This window comes from Ceratotherium simum, chromosome 17, assembly GCF_057802395.1.
Source record: "Ceratotherium simum simum isolate JZ-2026a chromosome 17, ASM5780239v1, whole genome shotgun sequence".
Taxonomy (NCBI): domain Eukaryota; kingdom Metazoa; phylum Chordata; class Mammalia; order Perissodactyla; family Rhinocerotidae; genus Ceratotherium; species Ceratotherium simum.
This window is the reverse complement of record NC_141916.1, coordinates 32,917,589-32,944,041: the sequence shown is the minus strand read 5'-3', so window position 1 is coordinate 32,944,041 and position 26,453 is coordinate 32,917,589. Positions and strand designations below refer to the sequence as shown.

The 26,453-nt window shown below is 39.6% G+C and overlaps 1 protein-coding gene across 2 annotated transcripts in view; it reads left to right on the top strand.

Annotated features, from left to right (window-relative positions):
* Positions 1-346: 346 nt before the first annotated feature.
* The window catches only part of LOC101407294 (fatty acyl-CoA reductase 2-like), a 126,145-nt gene continuing 100,038 nt past the window's right edge, over positions 347-26,453 (top strand). The window contains exons 1-2 of one of the 2 annotated variants that reach the window (XM_087442621.1): positions 347-465; positions 1,551-1,622. The gene's annotated coding sequence lies outside the window, so the exon portion shown is untranslated. The remainder of the gene's footprint in view (positions 466-1,550; positions 1,623-26,453) is intronic. The other variant, XM_087442622.1, reaches the window with a different exon arrangement.

The following is a 26,453-nucleotide window of genomic DNA, read 5'->3' as shown; positions in this document are numbered from 1 at the left end:
CTGACAAGCCCTGCCGCCCACAGGTCCACACACAGTCCACACAGTCCTGCCCCATGTGTGCGTCCCGACCTCCCCAAGCGACCGTCTCTCCACAGCGGGAGCCCCACACACTCCGCCACCGCCCCACACTCTCCACCCGCTCCTTATGCACACCCTGCCCCGCTCAAGTCGGCTCAGTTGCCAGGCTGCAGAGAATCCAGTCAGCAATCTATGCAGGCCCATAAGTTGCCTGAGGGCTTGTTGTTGGGTGGGGCCAGTCTCTAGGGTGGGCTGCCTGCCCTGGCTGAACTGGATTAAATTAGTGCTCTAGTGGGTGGGGCAGACTCTGGGCTAGCAGACCTCAGGGACAACTCCAATGGCGTCTGTGTCAGCAAGCTCACACCAGGCCACAACAATGGCCGCCGCCAATGTCCCAGTCCCTGGAGAGGTCTCACCCCTCACCGAGATGCACTCAGGGCCTATTAGGTGAGTCTCTTGTCACCAAAGCACTGTGCACCTTTCTTTCTGGTGATTTTAGGATGCTTTCTGAAACGGGTGAGTTTGCGCGCGGGTCCTTTAAGAGCCAGTTTTAGTTTCTTTGTGAACTGGGTTTTCTGGGGGTACTCCCCAGTGCTTTAGTAGCAGGCACAGATATTATGCCACTGGTCTCGATTGTGCTGGGTCCACAAAGTGCCCACAGCGGGGGCGCTCCCCGGCTCAGGGCCCCGCTCCTCCAGGGAGGCTGCGGACCTGTGAGCTGCTCCCGGCGGCCGTGAAGCTGGCGGCTTGTGAAGGTGGGGTTTTTCTCTCCAGAAGGGAGTCTCTGCCTCTTCCACCTCAGTTAGGATTGTCCGTTGTTGCAGGAGTTCCTCTTATCCAGTTTTCAGATCTGTCTCAGGGGTAATTTTTCCACGAGTAGTTGTAAATTGGCTGTGTCCACGGGAGGAGGTGAGTTCAGAGTCTGCCTACGCCGCCATCTTGACTCTGCACCAGGACTTTTGAGGTGGTGCTCTTAATCACTGTGCATTCCTGCTTCTATAAAATCTTTTTCCTTCTGTTTCTCCAAGCAGACACATAGAACTGGGAGAAGGGTAAAGGGGAAGAGGAAGGATGTCCATGTATTTTGGTGCATTGTCCCCATTCAGCACCCTCTATCTCTACCCCCTAGTGCAGTGCTTAATACCTAGCAGGCCATCAATAAGTTTTGTTGGATAAATGAATGATTGAATGAATTACAAGATGATATTCAGTTTGTGATCACCAATGAGACAACCAAGTTATGTTTCTCAGACTCTGGCATGCCAAGGGCTGCAATAGCAGTATTTTAGGACCAGAAGGCATTGTCTGCATTTCCCAATACAGAGGTGATTGCAGGTGTCCATGGGAGCCCAGCCCACAGAGCTTTCCGTTGTCAGCTGGGGTGAGCTGGAGCTCGGGCACGTTGATATAACAGTGCGATGAACCTTTCTTCCCAAGGTTCTAGAGCTCCTCTGATGACAGGCTGCTGGTTGTGGGATTCTGTGGGATTCTCTTCCATTGCTCTTTAGACCTGATTTAAATTTGCCTGCCAGGTTCCCCGCTCAGCTCTTATTCATACCTTGCGGTCCTAGAGAAACCCGAAGCCATAGAAATAAGACGAAAAGGTAAGAGAAAAACAGGTAATGAATGAAGTCCCAGAGGTTGCTAAAGCTATTAGTAGGAGTGACAAGCTACATGAGTCTTGGGGTGAGAGACTGGTTTTTTTATCTCATTTTCACTTTTCCTGTGTCTCCACCATAGCTCATCAGAACTCATTTATCCTAAGAAATCAATGACTAATTTCCTGTGATGTAGACTCAATAAATCTGCAGTGTTGCACATTGGTTAAAAATGAGTGCTTGGTTCACCTTATGCTGTGAAATACAAGCCAAATAATTGTGGCAAGTTATTTAAACATTGGAATGAAGAAAAATTGCTTTTCTCTATGACTACATGACATGAAATGCTGAACTTTTTGTGCAGGCAGGGAACGGGTTCAGGGGGTGGGGTGGAGATGCTTGCTGCTAGGCTCTGAAATTCAATTCCGCCCTGAGTATGTGCAATACCAGGTGTCCCTTTGGCACATGTGGTGCAGATTTATAGTCTAAGGGTTTTCAGATGGGATTCAAACATAGAGTATGGTAGAAGAGAACTTGAGACCTCCAGGGAAGAACATGAGATTTCAGTTGCATTTGATCATTTTATTGAATTAGCCTGGAAAAATCAATTAAAAAACAGAATTTAATTTTCATACTCAGAGCAGAGGTTATTCATTCCAGCTCATGCCTGACAATAAATTTGTGTGTGTGCATGTGTTTTCATTAAATAATCAACTCCAAAGTGCTCAGAAGACTGATAGCTCTATTCTGTCGAGTATGGGGGAATTGGTATGGGGCTTTCATTCCGTAACCATTTCACCTCCTTTTTTTCTTCAGCTGGCTTCTCCAAACCGTATGCATATCAAAATAGTGATTTTTTTTAGGCTTAAGCAGTGTTTTTAAAAGATATTAACAGTATATTTAAATTGCAAGATGGAACTAGTGCAATAGTATGAAAGACACATGATTGTATAGACTAACTAAAGGGTCACCGAGTGAGTACTTAATTGCCTCATGTTCTTTTTCGAAGCAAAGTGATATAAAAATAATGTGAATTAACAAGTAATTGGTTAACTTTGTAAATAACTTTCAGGCAAGTTGTTTACCCTCTTTGAGCCTCAGTTTTCCTATCTGTAATAGTCATGCCTGCTTCATAGGATTGTTGTAAGGATTAAATGGCATAATACATGTGAAGCCCTTACCAGAAGGCTTGGCACAAAAAATCTTAGCTATTGTTGTTATTGTTATTATTGTCGATCAAAGTTACAGTTATAGGACAGCCCCAGTGACATTATGCTTTAAACAATTAGCATAATTGTTTTTCCAGTGGGAAAATTGGAAGAAGAGGGCTCTTGGAATGCTGTATAATAATAGTTTCAATGGGAGGTGTCTCAAGGAAGGATCAGAACTCATGTAGGTCTCTGGCTTTTCCGGCTACCCAGTAAGACTGTAGGACAAATGCTGATGTGGAAATTGTAAGATGAGCAGCAAAAGTTAATGAAGGCAATCGTATTCTCGCCGGAGTGGAGCTGCCAGAGGTTTACTCAACAGTGTTCATGTTAGTGCACTTTCAGGCTCCTCAAGGCCTCAGCTTGTTTCATCTCCAAAAATGATTGCAGCTTCCCCTATTTCCAAACTGAATAACGACATGTGGAGGTGAGGTGCTTGCTCTTTACTCCAGAGAAAACTTAGCCAAGAGCATCTCACAGGTTTCATATAGAAGGAAACAGGCTTTGGAGACAGAGTCCCTAGGTTCAAATCCCTAGCTTCTACTACTGGATTTGCATGAATTACTGACGTTCCCTGGGCTGAGAGTCTTCATTTGTTATCTCATGGAGTTATTGTAAGGATTATATGAGAAAATAATTGCATGGCATGTGGGATAGTTGTCTTCAACATAGTATGTGCTAAATAAATGTTAGTGATCCTTTTCATTTTTTTTGTTGGACGATATTTGCGCAGAGGAGTGTTAAAAGATAAACTGAAGCATGTTAAAAATTTTAGGAGTTTATTTGAGCAGAAATTGATTAGATTTGGGCGGTACCGAACTGGAAGTGATTAGAAGCCCTCCACAGACAGGATCTGGGGGAAAGATTTTTATAGAGAAGACACGGAAGCAAAGCAAGGAATTATTTGCTTGGCTGTAATGTAAGTGGCTGCATTATTTGGGAAAGCCTAGTTGGCCATTTGTGATTGGTTTGCCTTAGGTTTGGATTTCTTAACTTTGAGGCAATACTGGCTTAAGTTTTGGTTTGATTATGTCGCCTACTAGGGCATTAAGGTCACCTCAGTCTAATGGCCTCCTTGTTTAACTATTTCAACAGAAGTTAGATATCATTCTGGTTTTATTATATAGTTTTCTCCATGAGTTAAATTGACTCAGAGTAAAGGAATTGAGAGAAAGGGGAACTAGAAGTCTTGTTCCCAAAACCCATAGTGAAGTCTCTGTACCTGCTTCATTTATTAATTTAATAGCATAGGATCTGAGAATTGTCTTCACACTTAAACGGTTGCTGTTTTCACTTCTAATAGTGAAGGTTCACAAAGTACTGGGACAAGGTCTTTGTTACTAAAGTAACTGTAAGGAGTCAATTAGCAAAAGTTCATATGCAAATTTTGCTCTGAAAAAATGTTTAAACTGTAAGTCCCTTTTCCAAATTATTTTGGAAACACAAACCTATTTATGTGATATTGACTTTCTTCCAAAATGAAATTCTACTGCATCCAAAATCATTTTGATTTAGTATTGGGGAGTAGGCGGATATTTTCTGCCCATCTTATCAGGGAGTTTGGATATACACATATAACTTTCACACTTTTTTCATTCCATCTGGAAATCATTTTAGTCCTAGTCCCATCCTGATTTAGAGCCAGTGTGTGGACCCTCTAAATATTTGTTTAGAATAATGATATAGAACAATGCTAAATTCTTTTGGAGCAAAATGATGCACTTTGGGTAGACAGTGGAGCTAACCTGGTGGCGCATTGTACGAAAGCATGGTGAGGTGGTATATTTAAAAGAACATAAAACATAATATTTTTTGAAAACTTATTTTACTCAGATATTTTAAAAAGAAATTAGAAAATAAAATTCAAAGTAAATGTCACTTTCCCCCTTTGTAGGGAGATTGCTTTTTCCTATCTTGGTGAAGAATGAGAGATCTCTTAGAGTGTGGAGGGGCCCCGGTTACTGCAGGGCAGCCTATGTGCTGTGATTGTTATATTTCTGATTTCTGGTGTTTGTCAGCAGATTTGGCTCCTTGGTTTCTAAGAGCCAGGAAAACATTTTGTTCAAGGCATTTCGATAGACAATATTAAAAAGAAATTATAGAAAAATTTGAGAATAAAATTTATATTAAAGACAATGGAATTATTATAATGAAGATCTCTGAAACATAACATTGTCGATATAAACAGATAATGGTTTATCCATTATCCTACTACAGTGGTTTCTTATTATCTATTTAACCTCTGACAATTAAAATTCTCCCTTTCGTCTTTCTTAGAGTTAATGAACACTGAATGGTTAATTTTAAATTATGGGTAAGAAGTATGTCCCTTTTCTTTCACACTTTGGTTCTCTGTTGAGCAGATACTCTAGGTATTTATAGCATTTGCCTCAAGACTTTCTGCATCATCCTTTTTGCCACTTTGCCTTTTACACAGGAATATTACAACTGATTGTCTCCAGGCAGTTTTATCCAGGCAGACTGCATTATTCAGCCATCGGTTTTCCAAGAACAGTATGAAATAAGCAATTTTAGTGTCGGCTAAGGAAACATCTGAAATGCAGCATTCTCTGACTTTTGCATTCTCAGGGACTGGAAAAATTTCTAAGAATTTTTCTGTTGCATTTCGTTTCCCGGAGCAACTAACGTCCTTACGTTATACTTACTGTAAATTTTAAACAAGTTACTATTTTTAAGCATTGCACTATCAAAAAACTTGATTTGAGAAACATGTTATAAAATTGATTTTTTTTGTAGTGATTCATTCCAATCTTTTTTTCATCCTATTCTGGCAGAAAATCATAATCTTCCCTGGAGTGTGGATACCCCCGACTAGCATCTACAGCATTTTAGGAGAGAACTCATAAAAGGGTGTCTTTATCTTGGGCAGGAGAAAAATACAGAGACTATTAAGGTCTTTTTTTTCCTTCATTTGCAGAAACTCAGCAATGTTCTCTCTGTAGTGACTCAGTTTTGATATCCTTTGCAGTTAGGTCAACAAGGGTTGTTTTAAAAAGCATTTCCACCTCTGATAGAGTATATCCTTAAAGCCCATCATCCCCACCGAGTATGACAGGCTGAGCTTCCATTTGTGGTTTGCCTGTTGCATGAAATTGATATATTTTGGAGTTGTAGTCTGTTTTAAATTCTTCTAATGATGGAGAAACAAAATAAAATAAGGTGTGAGGTTCTTGAAAGGTGTCTGCTATCTTTTAATAGATCCATCTGAAAAACTCAGGAGTGAGGCTTGGGAATCTGACTTTTAAATAAGCTCAATAAGGGGTCCAGATGGGCACCACTACTCTAGCAATCCTGCTTTAAATTCATGATGTACCTGCTGACAGTTTCATCACTCAGTTTAAAGAAAATACAATGAAATATAAAGAAGCTCTGAACAATAGAAAGAAATTGGTTGGTGAAGTAAAGGTGTCAGAAACTTTAAAAAAAAACATATCCATTTGTTCCTTGATTCATTCAAGTGTCAATCTGCAAAAATAGAAACCAGTTTAAGAGGGAAAGCGTTTATTTGGGATGAAAGAATTGCAGTTTGGGAAGCATAGATTCAGGTAGAAACCCAGATAGTGTCCCACGAGGGAGTAAAAGTCAGGGGCTTTTAAAGGCAAAGAAAGGAGGTTGTAATGCAAAGAATTTTAACTGGAGTTGGAGGCAGAGACCTAGTCTTGGCTGAACATTGACTGACTATTGACCATCTTCAGAAAGTCCACAATCCTCAGTCTTTGTGATCAGAATGTCCGTTCTCCTGCTGACTTCTCGAACAGTTGCTTATAAAACAATTGCCATTTTGGCCAGTTCAAAGGTTCAAGACAGCAAGCCAGTTTCTCTGGAAAGGCAGCTCTGACTCCATTTTAAAATGGCTCCACCAAAGTTGATTTTGACAAAAGAAATCTTATTTAGTGCCTACTGAGCACTGGACTCTGCACTAACACCTGAGGATACAGTGTTAACAAAAGCAGATAGTGTTCCTGCCCTCATGGAGGTTAAATTCTGGTGGGAAAGCAATTTTAATCAATATAACATACAGATAAGTGTAAAATTACTATTATAATAAATGCTAACAAAGACATGTGCATGGAAAGAGCTTAAATTATGGATTAGACCGAATATGGAAGGTTAGAGAAGGTTTCTCAATAGAAGTGAAATTAAACTGACATCTGAAGGATGACTGGGAGTTGATAAGACAAAGATGGGCTGGAGAACATTTCAGTAAAGGGAACAACATTCATCATGCAGTCATTCTATGTGTCAGGTACTGTTCTTGGGGTGCTGAGGATACAGCAGTGAACAAAACAAATTCGCTGCCCACGTGGGGCTTACGTTTTAGTTGGGGAGGGAAACAGACCATAAACAAATGACCAAATAAATATAAACGATGTCAGCTGGTTAGAAGTGCTGGGATGAGAAATAAAGGATAAGCTGAATAGGGAATACAGGGGGTGAGGTGAGGTGGAGATTTTCTATTGCACAGCTGGGGGAAGGTCTCCCTAACAAGCTACCTTTGAGCTGAGACCTGAAGGGGAGGCGGCAAGTCATGCAGTGATGGGTAAGGGAGACCTCTCTGGGCAAGCGGAAGAATGAGAGCTGAGGCCTGGAGTAGAGCATCCCTGGGAGTGTTCTAGGAACAGAGGGGACTGTGTCTGAGCGTGTGTGTGGGGAGGGCAGGGGGCATTAGTAGCAGATGCCATCAGAGAGGTAATGGGGCCAAATCATTCAGCACCTTTTACGTGAGTGAGAAAGGCAGCCACTGGAGAGTTTAAGCCCAGAAATGATAGACGTGACTGCCTTTGAGAAGGATCCCTTGAGCTAGTATAGAGAGAATAGACTGTTAGTGGAGCAAGACTGAGGGCAGCAAGGACCACTTAGAGGCTATTACAATAAGGGTTTGGACTGGTTTTGTACAAGGAAGGCTGGTGAGAAGTGGTCAGATCCTGAATAGCCGTTGTATGTAGCTGATGGGATTTGCTGAGGATTGGATATAGAGTGTCAGAAAAAAGAGAGCCAAAATCAGCCTCAACATCTTTGCATGGAGCAACACAAAGAACAGAGTTTTTATTTACTGAGATGGGGAAGATGATGAGAGGAGCAGATTGGGAGAGGTTCAGGAGCTTGTTTTGAGGCGTAGTAAGTTAGAGATTCCTCATAGATGTGTGCCAAGTCGTGTGGTGGGTGGAGCTTGAAATGTTTGATTAACTGAAAGAAGCCAGTGTGTCTGAGCAAAGCAAGCAGAGGAGACTATACTGTCCCGTGTGCTGGAGAGGCAGGCTGAGGCCAGACCATGTCAGGCCTTCGACGTCACATTGCAGATTTCAGCCTTTATCCTAAAAGCAATGGGAAGGCATGAGGTGTCTAGGGATATTTAAGGGTATCAGATTTTTGTTTCCAATCTGGCTGCAGTGTGGCGAAAAGACTGGAGTTGGGGCTTGATGTGGGTAAAAGCAGATAGGAAAACTTATTAGTAAACACAACAGTCCAGACAAAATGTCGTGGTGGCTTAGGTCATGTGGTGGTGGTGGACGTGGAAAGGGAGGCGATTAGACAAATCCAGGAGACACTGTCAGGATTCGGTATTGGGTAGATATGGGGGTGAGAGAGAAGGAAGAGTCAAAGGTGACTCTTGGCTTTCGGGCTTGTACAACAGGATGGACAGGAATTCTTTTCAAGAATCCAGGAAAAGCTGGAATAGGAACCAGTCTTTAGGGGAAAGATCATAAGATGTAGGTGTCTCTGTGATATCCAAGTGGAAATGTCAAGTAGGCAATTGTGCACCAGGTCTGAAGCCGAGGGGTGAAGTCTAGGCAGGAGAGAGTAACTTGTGAGAGACATTCCAAAGCTGAAAGGAAGGATAGTTTTGAGTGGGGCAGATTAATATACAGGAGCGGGAAGGGATGATTAATCTTATAGCTCTCAAAGAAGACTGGAGGAGATGGAATCCACATGCAAGCAGAGGGATGAGCCCCAGAGTCAAAGAGAGGCAGCTTTTCTCTCTGTTGAAAAGGATGGGGGGCTGGCCCAGTGGCATAGTGGTTAAGTTCACCCACTCTGCTTTGGTAGCCTGGGGTTCATGGATTTGGATCCCAGACACAGACCTACACACCGCTCATCAAGCCACGGTGTGGTGGCATCCCATACACACTATGGGGAAGGATTGGCATGGATCTTAGCTCAGGGCCAATTTTCCTCACCAAAAAAAAAAGGATGGGTGCAGGTACAAGTAGATTTATATGTATGCTTCATTCATTCAACAATACACATTGTGTGGCTATCATGTGCCATACACAGATCAAATTGCCAGGGATACAGAGATAAAAAAGAAACAACCCTCCCCATCAAGCATCTCTTGTCAAATGAGAGAGATTGTACAGGTTTAGCAGCAGAACAGAGTTCATGAGAGCCGTGGGAACACTGGGCATGGTTAGATGCACAACTTGAAACTTTGGGAATGTAGATTTTCAAAGTTCAGAGAAGAGATGGGTATGATATTATGATATCTAGCCTATGATGCTGAAAAAGAGCATATCTCAAGCCGAGTGGTAATCCAAATCCAAGAATTCAGACTTTGCGATTTATCCCTGGGAAGAGACCAATGCAAAGTGAAGGCCCCAGGATTGAACTAATTGTTTGCAATTCTAGGCTCAGATTTCTTCAAAGACATTATCTCACCAACTTTCTCCTTGAAAACTAGAGCAAAGTCCTGTGCACGTGATCAAGCTTCCAGCACTCCAGGGATCTGCACTGACCCTGAACCAGCTTCAAGCGGGTCTCATCCTTTCCACTCTTGGCTAATATCCAAATTGCAAACCTCTCTAGTTGTCTGTCCTCCCCCACACTCTCATCTCCACATTGCTTTGTGCTTTCTTCCCTTCTCATAGATTTTCTTCCTACTACATCCTTCTCTCCTAATCTTTCCAGCCTGTTTGGGGAAGCCCTCTACATCTTTTACCTTCTTGCTTTAACTGAAATTTGAATACCCCATTAGGAGTTATCTCAAATAGTTTGTTCTTTCTGTCCCATAGACAGGAGAGTGTTCAGCATTCTCTTATGCTAAGAAATTAAACATTATACCTCTAGCCATCTTTTTGGTAAGCCGTTCCATCTGATGATTATTCTACCTGGTATCATGCTATCTATCATCATCTTCATTTTTCCTCCATATTCTTTCACAGCTTTGGCATCTGAGTCACTATTTTTCTCTTCATTCCAAATTCTGCAACATCAATGTTGATGACCCAACAAATACACCCATCCCCACTGATGGTCCTTGGCCTGTTCAATTCCAATGGTCTTCAGATCAACTCCTCATTGACAACTATTCCCATAGCCATATCATGGACCTTGTCACTCAAAACTGCTTCAATCTGGAATCCTGAATTCCAATATCTCACTCTCTGAAAAGAATATGTTATTGAAAAGTTAGAGCCTTCAGTGTTATCATCACAAAAACTTTGACCTCAGTAAGTGTTCCAGTCCCTTGACCCTCCTCCATTTTCTCCCAATCTATCAGTACCCCCCACCCCAGATTTAATTTCCATCCCTAACTTGCCTAGACTACATAATTTTTAATCTTTCTGCTAAACCATTTTATTAAACCATACACTCGATTCTCTTGCTACCTTCCGTACTTTACCTCCAGAATCCAAATCCTGGAAAAAGTCTAATGTCCAGTGTCTCTGCATCTATTCATACACCACCAAGCACAGCTGTGGAAAACTGCACACACATGCAGACTGATGACACTAATTGTCTCCAATTTTGGCTAGACCCTCAATCTTGCTCAGCAATACTTCTGCCTGCCCTGGTCATCTCCCTCTGGAAATTCTCAGAACAGCTCCTTCACTCCTTCACCATCTTTCTCCAGCCCTCTAACCCACAATTTCCCATGCCATTTTCAGCATGTGACTTCCCTTCCTATTTCAAAAGAGAATAGAAGCCTTAAGATAGGAACTCTGTCCGTTTATCCTCTCAGGGAGGATACCTGCATGCCTTTATCTCTATTTGCACCAAATTAGTATATATCTCTCCTGCCAAAGATTAATTAATGAACTTGGCTCTGGACTTCTCTCTTCTCTTTTGCATTTCTCTCTTCTCCTTTGGGGACTTCTCTCTATCAATGAATAAGGTGATAGGAAAGATATTCATAGGGAGGCTGGGTAAGATTAATAGACTCAAGTCTGAGTCAGGAAGACAGCATAAGCAGTGGTTGGAACTTTTAAAGTGCAAGTTAGAAAATCTCATCGTATTTTCACTGTAGTACATGCCAGAAATGCAATTATAGCAGCTTTGTGTGTTGTGAAATGTACCTTCCTCCATCTCTCAGTATTTTTCCACAATTCATTCACTTGAAAATTGGCTGTTACTGAGCCACTTCCTCTGGTTAAAGTCCTGAAGTGCGTGGTCAAACAGGAGGTACACTGAGGAGTCCAGTTACGGTAAGAAAATAAATCTGTAGCAAATATACACTAACTAGTGGTTGGGCTTTTTTTCTCTTAGAATAAACCTGGAAGCCATGCCAGAACCTTTCACCAACATTACATTTTTGGAGTGTGCCCTGGCCCGTGTATCAGTCAGTTCCACCAACATTACTGAGCATCTACCCTGCACATAGCATCGTGCTGTACCAGGTGCTGAGCCAGCTCTGGAAAAAATGTGGGTGATGGGAGCAAATGAGACAAGAGTTATATTTTTGTCTGGAAAGAAAGTACTGCTATCAATACCATGTTGCTTTCCTAGCAACTTCAGTGAATTCCAGGTTGAGTTAAAAAATGGGAAATTGATTTTGTGGAATCAATCAGCTGGCTGAGAGACATAGCTAGTAGAACAGATGAAATTTTGTTACTAAAGCTTTAATGTTCAGAAAGAATTGCCCTTAACCTCCTGAAGTACCAAATTACATCCTGAACCAAAGAAAGGGAACCAGGACATAGCTAAGAAAAAGAGGAATGTTGGTTCCTTTGGTAACTTTGGGGAACAAGAAGTCAAAATTGCCCAAACTTTTGAGACAGGAAAACCAGAGCAACAGAACATTGACCACATTAAATTGCAGATATGTTATCATCTTTAGCTTTCACTAAGCTAGTTAAAGGTAGATAGATTGGTGATGATAGAATATACTTCTAACCCTTACTGATTACTAGCCCAAAATAAACATAAAGAAACTCTTTTCCCTGCCTTGTTTTAGTGTATTTGTGTAATAAGTTAAAGATAAGGACTTCTGTGCTCATGAACAGTACCAGCAATTCCTTTCAGGTTGGAAATACCTAAAGAATTCTAAACCCAACCTGAAATGCACTATTATCTCGACCTTGAGCTAAGTGCAAAAAACGGTTGCAATAGTGACCTCGAATAATAACTTAGATCAGTGGCTCTCAAAGTGTGGTCTGTGGACATCTGGGGTCACCAAGATGCTTTCAGAGATCCAAAGGGTCAAAACTGTTTTCATAAAAATAGAAAGATGTTATTTGCCTTTTTTACTGTGTTGACATTTGCACTAATGGTGCAAAAATGATGGTGGATGAAAAGTGCAAAACAAGGCAGTGAACTCAAACTGCACTAGTAGTCAGTGTACAAACTGTACTAGCAGTCATTGTATTCTTTTTTTTTTTTAAATTTTTTGTTTATTACAGTAACATTGGTTTATAACATTGCAAAAATTTCAGGTGTACATCATTATACTTCTATTTCTGCATAGATTACATCCTGTTCACCACCCAAATACTAATTACAACCCCTCACCACACACATGTACCGAATTATCCCTTTCACCCTCCTCCCTCCCCCCTTCCCCTCTGGTAACCACCAATCCAATCTCTGTCGCTATGTGTTTGTTTATTGTTGTTATTATCTACTACATAATGAATGAAATCATACAGTATTTGACCTTCTCCCTCTGACTTATTTCACTTTGCATTATACCCTCAATGTCCATCCATGTTGTCACAAATGGCTGGATTTCATCGTTTCTTATGGCTGAGTAGTATTCCGTTGTGTATATATACCACATCTTCTTTATCCATTCGTCTCTTGATGGGCACTTAGGTTGCTTCCAAGTCTTGGCTATTGTGAATAACGCTGCAATGAACACAGGGGTGCATGTACCTTTACAAATTGGTGTTTTCAAGTTCTTTGGATAAATACCCAACAGTGGAATAGCTGGATCATATGGTAGTTCTATCTTTGATTTTTTGAGGAATCTCCATACTGTTTTCCATAGTGGCTGCACCAGTTTGCACTTCCACCAGCAGTGTATGAGAGTTTCCTTCTCTCCACATCCTCTCCGACGCATGTTGTTTCCTGTCTTGTTAATTATAGCCATTCTGACGGGCGTGAGGTGATATCTCATTGTAGTTTTGATTTGCATTTCCCTGATAGTGATTTGGAACATCTTTTCATGTGTCTGTTGGCCATCTGTATATCTTCTTTGGAGAAATGTCTGTTCAGGTCTTTTGCCCATTTTTTAATTGGGTTGGTAGTTTTTTTGTTGTTGAGATGCATGAGTTCTTTATATATTTTGGAGATTAAGCCCTTATCAGATGTATGGTTTGCAAATATCTTCTCCAAATTGGTAGGTTGTCTTTTCGTTTTGTTGATGGTTTCCTTTGCTGTGCAGAAGCTTTTTAGTTTGATGTAGTCCCATTTGTTTATTTTTTCTATTGTTTCTCTTGCCCGGTCAGACATGGTGTTTGAAAAGATGTTGCTAAGACCAATGTCAAAGAGTTTACTGCCTATGTTTTCTTCTAGAAGTTTCACAGTTTCAGGTCTTACATTTAAGTCTTTAATCCATTTGGAGTTAATTTTTGTGTATGGTGTAAGGTAAGGGTCTACTTTCATTTTTTTGCATGTGGCTATCCAGTTTTCCCAACACCATTTGTTGAAGAGACTTTCTTTTCCCCATTGTATGTTCTTGGCTCCTTTGTCAAAGATTAGCTGTCCATAGATGTGTGGGTTTATTTCTGGGCTTTCGATTCTATTCCATTTATTCCATTGATCTGTGTGTCTGTTTTTGTGCCAGTACCATGCTGTTTTGGTTACTATAGCTTTATAGTCTATTTTGAAATCAGGGAGTGTGATACCTCCAGCTTTGTTCTTTTTTCTCAGGATTCCTTTAGCTATTCGGGGTCTTTTGTTGTTCCATATAAATTTTAGGATTCTTTGTTCTATTTCTGTGAAAAATGTTGTTGGAACTTTGATAGGGATTGCATTGAATCTATAGATGGCTTAAGGAAGTATGGACATCTTAACTATGTTAATTCTTCCAATCCAAGAGCACGGAATATCTTTCCATTTCTTTGTGTCTTCTTCAATTTCTTTCAGAAATGTTTTATAGTTTTCCATGTACAGATCTTTCACCTCTTTGGTTAAGTTTATTCCTAGGTATTTTATTCTTTTTGTTGCAATTGTAAATGGGATGGTATTCTTAATTTCTCTTTCTGCTACTTCGCTATTAGTGTACAGAAATGCAACTGGTTTTTGTATGTTGATTTTGTATCCTGCAACTTTACCATATTCGTTTATTACTTCTAAAAGTTTTCTGGTGGATTCTTTAGGGTTTTCTATATATAAAATCATGTCATCTGCAAATAGTGAGAGTTTCACTTCTTCCTTTCCAATTTGGATCCCTTTTATTTCTTTCTCTTGCCTGATTGCTCTGGCTAGGACTTCCAGTACTATGTTAAATAGGAGTGGTGAGAGTGGGCATTCTTGTCTGGTTCCTGTTCTTAGAGGGATAGCTTTCAGTTTTTCACCACTGAGGATGATATTAGCTGTGGGTTTCACATATATGGTCTTTATTATGTTGAGGTACTTGCCTTCTAGACCCATTTTATTCAGAGTTTATCATAAATGGATGCTGTATCTTGTCAAATGCTTTCTCTGTATCTATTGAGATGATCATGTGATTTTTCTTCTTCATTTTATTAATGTGGTGTATTACTTTGATTGATTTGCAAATGTTAAACCATCCCTGCATATCTGGAATATATCCCACTTGATCATGGTGTATAATCTTTTTAACGTATTGTTGTATGCAATTTTCTAGTATTTTGTTGAGGATTTTTGCATCGATGTTCATCAGTGGTATTGGCCTGTAATTTCCTTTTTTTGTATTGTCCTTGTCTGGTTTTGGTATCAGGTAATGTCAGCTTTGTAGAATGAGTTAGGGAGCTTCCCCCCCTCCTCAATTTTTTGGAAGAGTTTGAGAACAATAGGTATTAAGTCTTCTTTGAATGTTTGGTAGAATTCCCCAGGGAAGCCGTCTGGTCCTGGACTTTTATTTTTGGGGAGGTTTGTGATTACTGTTTCGATCTCCTTACTGGTGATTGGTCTATTCAAATTCTCTACTTCTTCTTGATCCAGTTTTGGAAGGTTGTAGGATTCTAAGAATTTATCCATTTCTTCCAGATTGTCGAATTGGTTGGCATATAGCTTTTCATAGTATTCTCTTATAATCTTTTGTATTTCTGAGGTGTCTGTTGTAACCTCTCCTCTTTCATTTCTGATTTTACTTATTTGTGCCTTCTCTCTTTTTTTCTTGGTGAGTCTAGCTAAAGGTTTGTCTATTTTGTTGATCTTTTCAAAGAACCAGCTCTTGGTTTTATTAATTTTTTCTATTGTTTTTTTGGTCTCCATTTCATTTATTTCTGCTCTGATTTTTATTATTTCCCTTCTTCAACTGATTTTGGGCTTTGTTTGTTCTTCTTTTTCCAGTTCCTTTAGGTGCATTGTTAGATTGTTTATTTGAGATTTTTTTTGTTTGTTGACAAAGGCCTGTATCGCTATAAACTTCCCTCTTAGAACCACTTTTGCTGTATCCCATAAATTCTGGCATGTCATATTTTAATTTTCATTTGTCTCCAGGTATTTTTTGATTTCTTCTTTGATTTCTTCCTTAACCCAGTTGTTCCGTAGCATTTGGTTTAATCTCCACATATTTGTGGCTTTTCTGATTTTCTTCCTATAGTTGATTTCTAGTTTCATACGGTTGTGGATAGAAAAGATGCTTGGCATTATTTCAATCTTCTTAAATTTATGGAGACTTGTTTTGTGGCCTAATATGTGATCAATCCTGGAGAATGTTCCATGTGCATTTGAAAAGAACGTGCATTCTTCGGTTTTTGGATGGAATTCTCAGTATATATGTACTAGGTCCATCTGTTCTAGTGTGTCATTTAAGGCCAGTGTTTCCTTATTGATCTTCTGTTTGGATGATCTATCCGTTGGTGTAAGTGGAGTGTTAAAGTCCCCTACTATTATTGTGTTACTGTCTATTTCTGTTTTTATGTCTGTGAATAATTGCTTTATATATTTAGGTGCACCTACATTTGGTGTGAGGATATTTACAAGTGTTATATCCTCTTGTTGGATTGTTCCCTTGATCATTATGTAATGCCCTTCTTTGTCTCTTTTTACAGTTTTTGTTTCAAAGTCTATTTTGTCTGATGTGAGTACTGCTACCCCAGCTTTCTTTTCATTGCCATTTGCGTGGGGTATCTTTTCCATCCCTTCACTTTCATTTTGTGAGTGTCTTTAGGTCTGAAGTGTGTCTCTTGTATGTAGCATATATATGGGTCTTGTTTTTTTATCCAATCAGCCACCCTATGCCTTTTAATTGGAGCATTTTGTCCATTGACGTTTAAAGTAGCTATTGATAAGTATGTACTTACTACCATTTTTTAACTTTTTTTTTTTCTCAGTGTTTTAGTAGTCCTTTTCTGTTCCTTTCTTCTTCTATACAGAATTGATGGTCACTTTAGTTTGACCTCTGTCTGAAAGCTGTACTCTTTAACTCTCCTCCTCCCTCCTTTTATGTTTTTGATATCATATCTAACCTCTTGTTTGTGCATTTGTATCCATTACATTCTTATCATGGAAATAGATAATTTTTCCTATTTGTGGTCTTCTCTTTTCCCCTTAAATCAGTCCCTTTATCATTTCTTGTAGCACTGGTTTCTTGGTGACAAACTCCTTTAATTTTTGCTTGTCTGGGAAATTTTTGATCTCTCCTTCCATTTTGAATGATAACCTTGCTGGGTAGAGTATTCTTGGCTGTAAGTTTTTTCCTTTTAGCACTTTAAATATATCGTGCCATTCTCTTCTAGCCTGTAAGGTTTCTGCTGAGAAGTCAGCTGATAGCCTTATGGGGTTTCCTTTGTATGTAACTTGACATTCTCTTGCGGCTTTTAGGATTCTCTCTTTATCTTTAATTCTGGACATTTTGATTATGATGTGTCTTGGTGTGGGCCTCTTTGGGTTTATCTTGTTTGGGGCTCTCTGTGCTTCCTATACTTGGATGTCTGCTTCCTTCCTTAGGTTAGGGAAGTTTTCAGCTGTTATTTCTTGAAATAGATTCTCTGCCCACTTGTCTCGCTCTACTCCTTCCGGGACACCTATAACACGGATGTTAGTGCACTTGATGTTGTCCCAGAGGTCCCTTAGACTGTTCTCACTCTTTTTAATTCTTTTCTCTTTCACCTGTTCAGCTTGGGTAATTTCTTCTAGTCTTTCGTCCAGCTCACAGATCCGTTCCTCTGTATCCTCTACTCTGCCTTTGAGTCCCTCTAATGAATTTTTCATTTCCAGTATTGTATTCTTCATTTCTGATTGGTTCTTTTTTATATCTTCCATTTCTTTGTTGACATTCTCACTGAGTTCATCTATTCTTCTCCCCAGATCAGTGAGCATCCTTAACACTCTTAGTTTGAACTCTCTGTCAGGTAGGTTGCTCATTTCTGTTTCACTTAGTTCCTTTTCTGGGGTTTTGTCCTGTTCCCTTACTTGGAATATATTTTTTGCCTCCTCATTTTGCCTCTTTCCCTGTGCTTGTGTCTACATATTAGGTAGGTCAGCTTCGTCTCCTGCTCTTGGATAGGTGACCTTATGTAAGTGATGCCTTAGGAGGCTTCCAGTGTGCTTCCCTCAGTTCTCAATCTTCCAGGGTTGACCCCTATGTGGGCTACGTGTGTCCTTCTGTTGTGGCCTGTTTGCTCTCCCTGTAGGTGCCCAGGGAGGCTGAGTTATGCTCCTGGCCAGCTGTTGTAATGCTCAGCTGCTTGTAGTTGTTGTGGGCCCTTCAGTCTTATTATCAGGTGTGGGGAACCCCAGCACAGTTGGCTGCAAGTTCTAATGGCACATTTGTGTTGCAGTATTTCTTTTAAGTGAGTAGGCCCCCAGTGTGGCAGGTTGTTAGGCTCAGGGCCTTACAATTGCTGTAAACCTCTAGCCTATTAGGTCTCTTGTCAGCTCTCTGAGGATTGCAGCTGGGTTGGGCTGGCCTCAGGCACAAGAGCACCCAATTGTGTCAGGTTTTGGAAGGTGGGGCAAACCCCCTATGTGGGTCTTTGAGAAGCACAAGTCTTCTGCAGCTGACAAGCCATGCTGCCCACAGGTCTACACACACAGTCAACACAGTCCTGCCCCGTGAGAGCGCCTCTACCTCCCCAAGCGGACCCAGTCTCTCCATGGTGGGAGCCCCACACACTCTGCCACCGCCCCACACTCTCCACCCGCTCCTGTGCACACCCTGCCCCGCTAAAGTTGGCTCAGTTGCCAGGCTGCAGAAATCCAGTCACCAATCAATGCAGGCCCACAAGTTGCCTGAGGGCTTGTTGTTGGGTGGGGCTCGTCTCTAGGGTGAGCTGCCTGCCCTGGCTGAGCTGGATTAAATCCGTGCTCTAGCGGTGGGGAAGACACTGGGCTAGGAGGCCTCAGGGAGAACTCCAATGGTGTCTGTGTCAGCACGCCCACACCAGGCCACAACAATGACCACCGCCAATGTCTCAGTCCCTCGAGAGGTTTCACCCCTCACCGAGATGCACTCAGGGCCTATTAGGTGAGTCTCTTTTCACCACAGCACTGTGTACCTTTCTTTCTGGTGATTTTAGGATGCTTTCTGAAGCGGGTGAGTTTGCGCGCGGGCCCTTTAAGAGCCAGTTTTAGTTTCTTTGTGAACCGGGTTTTCTGGGGGTTCTCCCCAATGTTTTAGTAGCAGGCAAAGTCAGATATTATGCCACTCGTCTCGATTGTTCTGGGTCCACAAAATGTCCACAGCGGCGGTGCTACCCGGCTCAGGGCCCCGCGCCTCCAGGGAGGCTGCATACCTGTGAGCTGCTCCCGGTGGCCATGAAGCTGGCGGCTTGTGAAGGCGGCGTTTTCCCTCTCCAGAAGGGAGTCTCTGCCTCTTCTACCCCAGTTAGGATTGTCTGTTGTTGCAGGAGTTCCTCTTATCCAGTTTTCAGTTCTGTCTCAGGGGTAATTTTTCCACGAGTAGTTGTAAATTGGCTGTGTCCACGGGAGGAGGTGAGTTCCGAGTCTGCTTACGCCGCCATCTTGAGTTCCCCTCTGTCAGTCATTGTATTCTTATCATCAAACCCTCAAAGCTTAAAAAAAAAATTGACATTTGCATTTAAGAATGTCCTTGAAGAAGCAGGGAAAAATAATTTTATTTCAATCCTTGTTTATATGACTTTAATATTTTGTGAGATGAAATGAAAAGCACATATTAAGAACTTCTGCTGCGTGCCAAAGTAGGATGGCTGTCTCAAAGAAAAGTAGTTGTGTGATTGACTTGTGAGCTGAACTAGCTGATTTTTTCATGGAATATCATTTTTATCTGAAAGAATGACTGATAGACAAACTATGGTTGTTCAGATTTGGGTAGTTGGCAGACATTTCCTCAGAATAAACTAAGTGAACTTGTCACTCAGGAAAACAGCTGGCAGTATTTTGCCAGTGATAAACTTTGAGCTTTCAAATGAAAATTAGAGTTTTGGAAAATTGTATCGGTCACTATGAGCTTGACAGCTTCCCAATACCTAAAGAATTTTCTGATGAGATTGGTGATGATATTAACACATATGATTTTTTTAATATTATATAATGAAATGTGTCAATATTTGGAAGATCTGCATAACTTGGTGAATCATTATTTTCCAAATGACCAATGCATGATGTTATAAAATCATGCATGAGTGAAAAAATCCATCTAACTAGTGAGATAGACCAATGGATCTTAATGTAAAAGAATATGAAAAGTTCATTGATATGGTTTTGGATTCCACATTGTACTAAACTTTAAGAAACTACAATTTGCCAAGTTTTGGTGTAATATCAAAGAAGAATATCCACAATGATCTGGAAAGGCTTTTAAAGTACATCCTCCTCCCTTTTCCAATTACATTTCTGTGTGAAGCCAGATTTTCTTCATATGTTCGACCAAAAACAATAGCAACAGACTGAATACAAAACACGTATGAAAATCTAGTTGCTTCAATTAAGGCAGATATTAAAGAGGTTTGCAAAAATGTAAAACAGTGCCAATCTTTTCAATATATATTATTTATTTTGGAAAATATCGTCACTTTTCAAAAAACATGTTATTTCTGTTAAGATTGAATAGGTTTATCATTTTTTAATGATAAATATTTTTAAATGTCTCAGTTTTATTTTCAAACATGCTAAATATTGGTGGACATAACCACATAAAATTTCTTTGATATACTCAATACTTTTTAAGAGTACAGAGATCTAAAAAAAGTTTGAGATAAAAAAAGTTTGAAAGCAGCTGGTTTAGCTGATCAAGGAGAGAGGGCTGTTTTACTCATGCTAAACTGCAGGTAGGTAGAAACCAAAATGTTTTGTGACATTTAATCCCAAGAGAAATATAACCATTTTTGCTGTTTACTGATTAAAATATGCTTCACAGATTTCAGCCAAGGAATTTTTAAGGAGATCCAACATTTTATCAGAGTTCTTTGGTTAAAAGTAACAGAAATCAACTAAGGTAACTGTATTAGTTTTCTACTGTTGTGTAACAAATTACCGACAAATTAGCTGCTTAAAAAAACACACAATTATTATGTCACAGTTTCCACGCAGTTTTAGGACTTGTAGAATCTTACTTCTTCAAAGTCAGTAGAAGAATCTCTTTCTTCAGGAAGATAGTCACTTTTTTAAAGGAATCATCACTTAGATCAGGTCCACCAAGGGTAATCTTCCTTTTCAATTGATTAAGGGCCTTAATTACATCTGTAAAATCCCTTCACTTTTGCCAGATGAGGTAACATAATCACGAGAGGGAAAGCCCATCACCTTAGCCAAATTCGATTGGTTAGAAACAAATTACAGGTCCTTCCCATTCTCAAAAGGAGAGGATTATACAGGGCATGGGATATTGGGGGTCTGCCTACCGTAGCAACATAATCAAACAGAGGATTTATTGAAAGTAAATGTGTTAACCACACAATCAAAGGAATGACTGAAAAAGCAACCTTGGAAAGGTCAAGAAGCCATTTTCCACTTCCTAAGAGCTCTCAAAGATTTGCTCTTTGTATCAAGAAGACAAGTGTGAATTGACTAGATTATCTAGACAACGTGCCACCGCTAGATGAATCAACTCCATATATTTTTTTAAACTTTGTATCCCTTTACTCAAAGTGAAAAATCGTACCCCTTGGCAAAGCTGAGCATAGCATCTTGAATGACAGCCTCACAAAGACTACCCACAGTGGGCAGAGAGGTGCTGCCCCATAAAGAGGCTTTGCCCAGTAGAAGGAGAAAGAGATGCTGGAGGACCAAAACACAAATGTCCACCGAAGCCATCATAACCAAAGATATCGTAAGTTTTCGAAGAGCAAAGACAGAGCAATATCATCCTTCAACAATATATACTTATTTTTTTTTTTAATTTTTTGTTTATTGCAGTAACATTGGTTTATAACATTGTAAAAATTTCAGGTGTACATTATTGTACTTCTATTTCTGCATGGACTACATAATGTTCACCACCAAAATACTAATTACAACCCGTCACCACACACGTGTACCGAATTATCCCTTTCACCCTCCTCCCTCCCCCCTTCCCCTCTGGTAACCACCAATCCAATCTCTGTCCCTATGTGTTTGTTTATTGTTGTTATTATCTACTACTTAATGAAGGAAATCATACGATAATTGACCTTCTCCCTCTGACTTATTTCACTTTGCATTATACCCTCAATGTCCATCCATGTTGTCACAAATGGCTGGATTTCATCGTTTCTTATGGCTGAGTAGTATTCCATTGTGTATATATACCACAGCTTCTTTATCCATTCGTCCCTTGATGGGCACTTAGGTTGCTTCCAAGTCTTGGCTATCGTGAATAAGGCTGCAATGAACACAGGGGTGCATGTACCTTTACAAATTGGTGTTTTCAAGTTCTTTGGATAAATACCCAACAGTGGAATAGCTGGATCATATGGTAGTTCTATCGTTGATTTTTTGAGGAATCTCCATACTGTTTTCCATAGTGGCTGCACCAGTTTGCACTCCCACCAGCAGTGTATGAGAGTTCCCTTCTCTCCACATCCTCTCCAACACATGTTGTTTCCTGTCTTGTTAATTATAGCCATTCTGACGGGCGTGAGGTGATATCTCATTGTAGTTTTGATTTGCACTTCCCTGATAGTGATTTTGAACATCTTTTCATGTGTCTGTTGGCCATCTGTATATCTTCTTTGGAGAAATGTCTGTTCAGGTCTTTTGCCCATTTTTTAATTGGGTTGGTAGTTTTGTTGTTGTTGAGATGCATGAGTTCTTTATATATTTTGGAGATTAAGCCCTTATCAGATGTATGGTTTGCAAATATCTTCTCCCAATTGTTAGGTTGTCTTTTCGTTTTGTTGATGGTTTCCTTTGCTGTGCAGAAGCTTTCTAGTTTGATGTAGTCCCATTTGTTTATTTTTTCTATTGTTTCTCTTGCCCGGTCAGACATGGTGTTTGAAAAGATTTTGCTAAGACCGATGTCGAAGAGCGTACTGCCTATGTTTTCTTCTAGAACTTTCACAGTTTCAGGTCTTACATTCAAGTCTTTAATCCATTTGGAGTTAATTTTTGTGTATGGTGTAAGGTAAGGATCTACTTTCATTTTTTTGCATATTGCTATCCAGTTTTCCCAACACCATTTGTTGAAGAGACTTTCATTTCCCCATTGTATGTTCTTGGCTCCTTTGTCAAAGATTAGCTGACCATAGATGTGTGGGTTTATTTCTGGGCTTTCGATTCTATTCCATTGATCTGTGTGTCTGTTTTTGTGCCAGTACCATGCTGTTTTGGTTACTATAGCTTTGTAGTCTATTTTGAAATCAGGGAGTGTGATACCTCCAGCTTTGTTCTTTTTTCTCAGGATTCCTTTAGCTATTCAGGGTCTTTTGTTGTTCCATATAAATTTTAGGATTCTTTGTTCTATTTCTGTGAAAAATGTTGTTGGAACTTTGATAGGGATTGCATTGAATCTATAGATGGCTTTAGGAAGTATGGACATCTTAACTATGTTAATTCTTCCAATCCAAGAGCACGGAATATCTTTCCATTTCTTTGTATCTTCTTCAATTTCTTTCAGAAATGTTTTATAGTTTTCGGTGTACAGATCTTTCACCTCTTTGGTTAAGTTTATTCCTAGGTATTTTATTCTTTTTGTTGCAATTGTAAATGGGATGGTATTCTTAATTTCTCTTTCTGCTACTTCGTTGTTAGTGTACAGAAATGCAACTGATTTTTGTATGTTGATTTTGTATCCTGCAACTTTACCATATTCGTTTATTACTTCTAAAAGTTTTCTGGTGGATTCTTTAGGGTTTTCTATATATAAAATCATGTCATTTGCAATTAGTGAGAGTTTCACTTCTTCCTTTCCAATTTGGATCCCTTTTATTTCTTTCTCTTGCCTGATTGCTCTGGCTAGGACTTCCAATACTATGTTAAATAGGAGTGGTGACAGTGGGCATCCTTGTCTGGTTCCTGTTCTTAGAGGGATAGCTTTCAGTTTTTCACCACTGAGGATGATATTAGCTGTGGGTTTCTCATATATGGTCTTTATTATGTTGAGGTACTTTCCTTCTATACCCATTTTATTCAGAGTTTTTATCATAAATGGATGCTGGAACTTGTCAAATGCTTTCTCTGCATCTATTGAGATGATCATGTGATTTTTGTTCTTCATTTTATTAATGTGGTGTATTACGTTGATTGATTTGCGAATGTTAAACCATCCCTGCATACCTAGAATAAATTCCACTTGATCATGGTGTATAATCTTTTTAACGTATTGTTGTATGCGATTTGCTAGTATTTTGTTGAGGATTTTCGCATCGATGTTCATCAGTGATATTGGCCTGTAATTTTCTTTTTTTGTGTTGTCCTTGTCTGGTTTTGGTATCAGGGTAATGTCAGCTTCATAGAATGAGTTAGGGAGCTTCCCCCCCTCCTCAATTTTCTGGAAGAGTTTGAGAAGGATAGGTATTAAATCTTCTTTGAATGTTTGGTAGAATTCACCAGGGAAGCCGTCTGGTCCTGCACTTTTATTTTTGGGGAGGTTTTTGATTACTGTTTCGATCTCCTTACTGGTGATTGGTCTATTCAAATTCTCTACTTCTTCTTGATCCAGTTTTGGAAGGTTGTATGATTCTAAGAATTTATCCATTTCTTCCAGATTGTTGAATTGGTTGGCATATAGCTTTTCATAGTATTCTCTTATAATCTTTTGTATTTCTGAGGTGTCTGTTGTAACCTCTCCTCTTTCATTTCTGATTTTACTTATTTGTGCCTTCTCTCTTTTTTTCTTGGTGAGTCTAGCTAAAGGTTTGTCTATTTTATTGATCTTTTCAAAGAACCAGCTCTTGGTTTTATTAATTTTTTCTATTGTTTTTTTGGTCTCCATTTCATTTATTTCTGCTCTGATTTTTATTATTTCCCTTCTTCAACTGATTTTGGGCTTTGTTTGTTCTTCTTTTTCCAGTTCCTTTAGGTGCATTGTTAGATTGTTTATTTGAGACTTTTCTTGTTTGTTGAGATAGGCCTGTATTGCTATAAACTTCCCTCTTAGAACCGCTTTTGCTGTATCCCATAAATTCTGGCATGTCGTATTTTCATTTTCATTTGTCTCCAGGTATTTTTTTATTTCTTCTTTGATTTCTCCGTTAACCCAGTCGTTGTTCAGTAGCATTTTGTTTAATCTCCATGTATTTGTGGCTTTTCTGATTTTCTTCCTATAGTTGATTTCTAGTTTCATACCGTTGTGGTCCGAAAAGATGCTTGGTATAATTTCAATCTTCTTAAATTTATGGAGACTTGTTTTGTGGCCTAATATGTGATCAATCCTGGAGAATGTTCCATGTGCATTTGAAAAGAACGTGTATTCCTCGGTTTTTGGATGGAATGCTCTGTATATATCTACTAGGTCCATCTGTTCTAGTGTGTCGTTTAAGACCAATGTTTCCTTATTGATCTTCTGTTTGGATGATCTATCCGTTGGTGTAAGTGGAGTGTTAAAGTCCCCTACTATTATTGTGTTACTGTCTATTTCTGGTTTTATGTCTGTTAATAATTGCTTTATATATTTAGGTGCACCTACATTGGGTGCGTAGATATTTACAAGTGTTATATCCTCTTGTTGGATTGTTCCCTTGATCATTATGTAATGCCCTTCTTTGTCTCTTTTTACAGTTTTTGTTTTAAAGTCTATTTTGTCTGATATGAGTACTGCTACCCCAGCTTTCTTTTCATTGCCATTTGCATGGAGTATCTTTTTCCATCCCTTCACTTTCAGTTTGTGAGTTTCTTTAGGTCTGAAGTGTGTCTCTTGTATGCAGCATATATATGGGTTTTGTTTTTTTATCCAGTCAGCCACCCTATGCCTTTTAATTGGAGCATTTAGTCCATTGACATTTAAAGTAGCTATTGATAAGTATGTACTTATTGCCATTTTTTAACTTTTTTTTTTTTTTTCCCCTCCGTGTTTTAGTAGTCCTTCTCTGTTCCTTACTTCTTCTATACAGAATTGATGGTCACTTTAGTTTGACCTCTGTCTGAAAGCTGTACTCTTTAACTCCCCTCCTCCCTCCTTTTATGTTTTTGATATCATATCTAACCTCTTGTTTGTGCATTTGTATCTATTACGTTCTAATCGTGGAAACAGATAATTTTTCCTATTTGTGGTCTTCTCTTTTCCCCTTAAATCAGTCCCTTTAACATTTCTTGTAACACTGGTTTCTTGGTGACAAACTCCTTTAATTTTTGCTTATCTGGGAAAATTTTGATCTCTCCTTCCATTTTGAACGATAACCTTGCTGGGTAGAGTATTCTTGGCTGTAAGTTTTTTCCTTTTAGCACTTTAAATATATTGTGCCATTCTCTTCTAGCCTGTAAGGTTTCTGCTGAGAAGTCAGCTGATAGCCTTATGGGGTTTCCTTTATATGTAACTTGACATTCTCTTGCGGCTTTTAGGATTCTCTCTTTATCTTTAATTCTGGACATTTTGATAATGATGTGTCTTGGTGTGGGCCTCTTTGGGTTTATCTTGTTTGGGGCTCTCTGTGCCTCCTGTACCTGGATGTCTGTTTCCTTCCTTAGGTTAGGGAAGTTTTCATCTATTATTTCTCGAAATAGATTCTCTGCCCCCTTGTCTCGCTCTTCTACTTCCGGGACACCTATAACACGGATGTTAGTGCACTTGATGTTGTCCCAGAGGTCCCTTAGACTGTCCTCACTCTTTTTAATTCTTTTCTCTTTTACCTGTTCACCTTGCGTAATTTCTTCTAGTCTTTCTTCCAGCTCACAGACCCGTTCTTCTGTATCCTCTACTCTG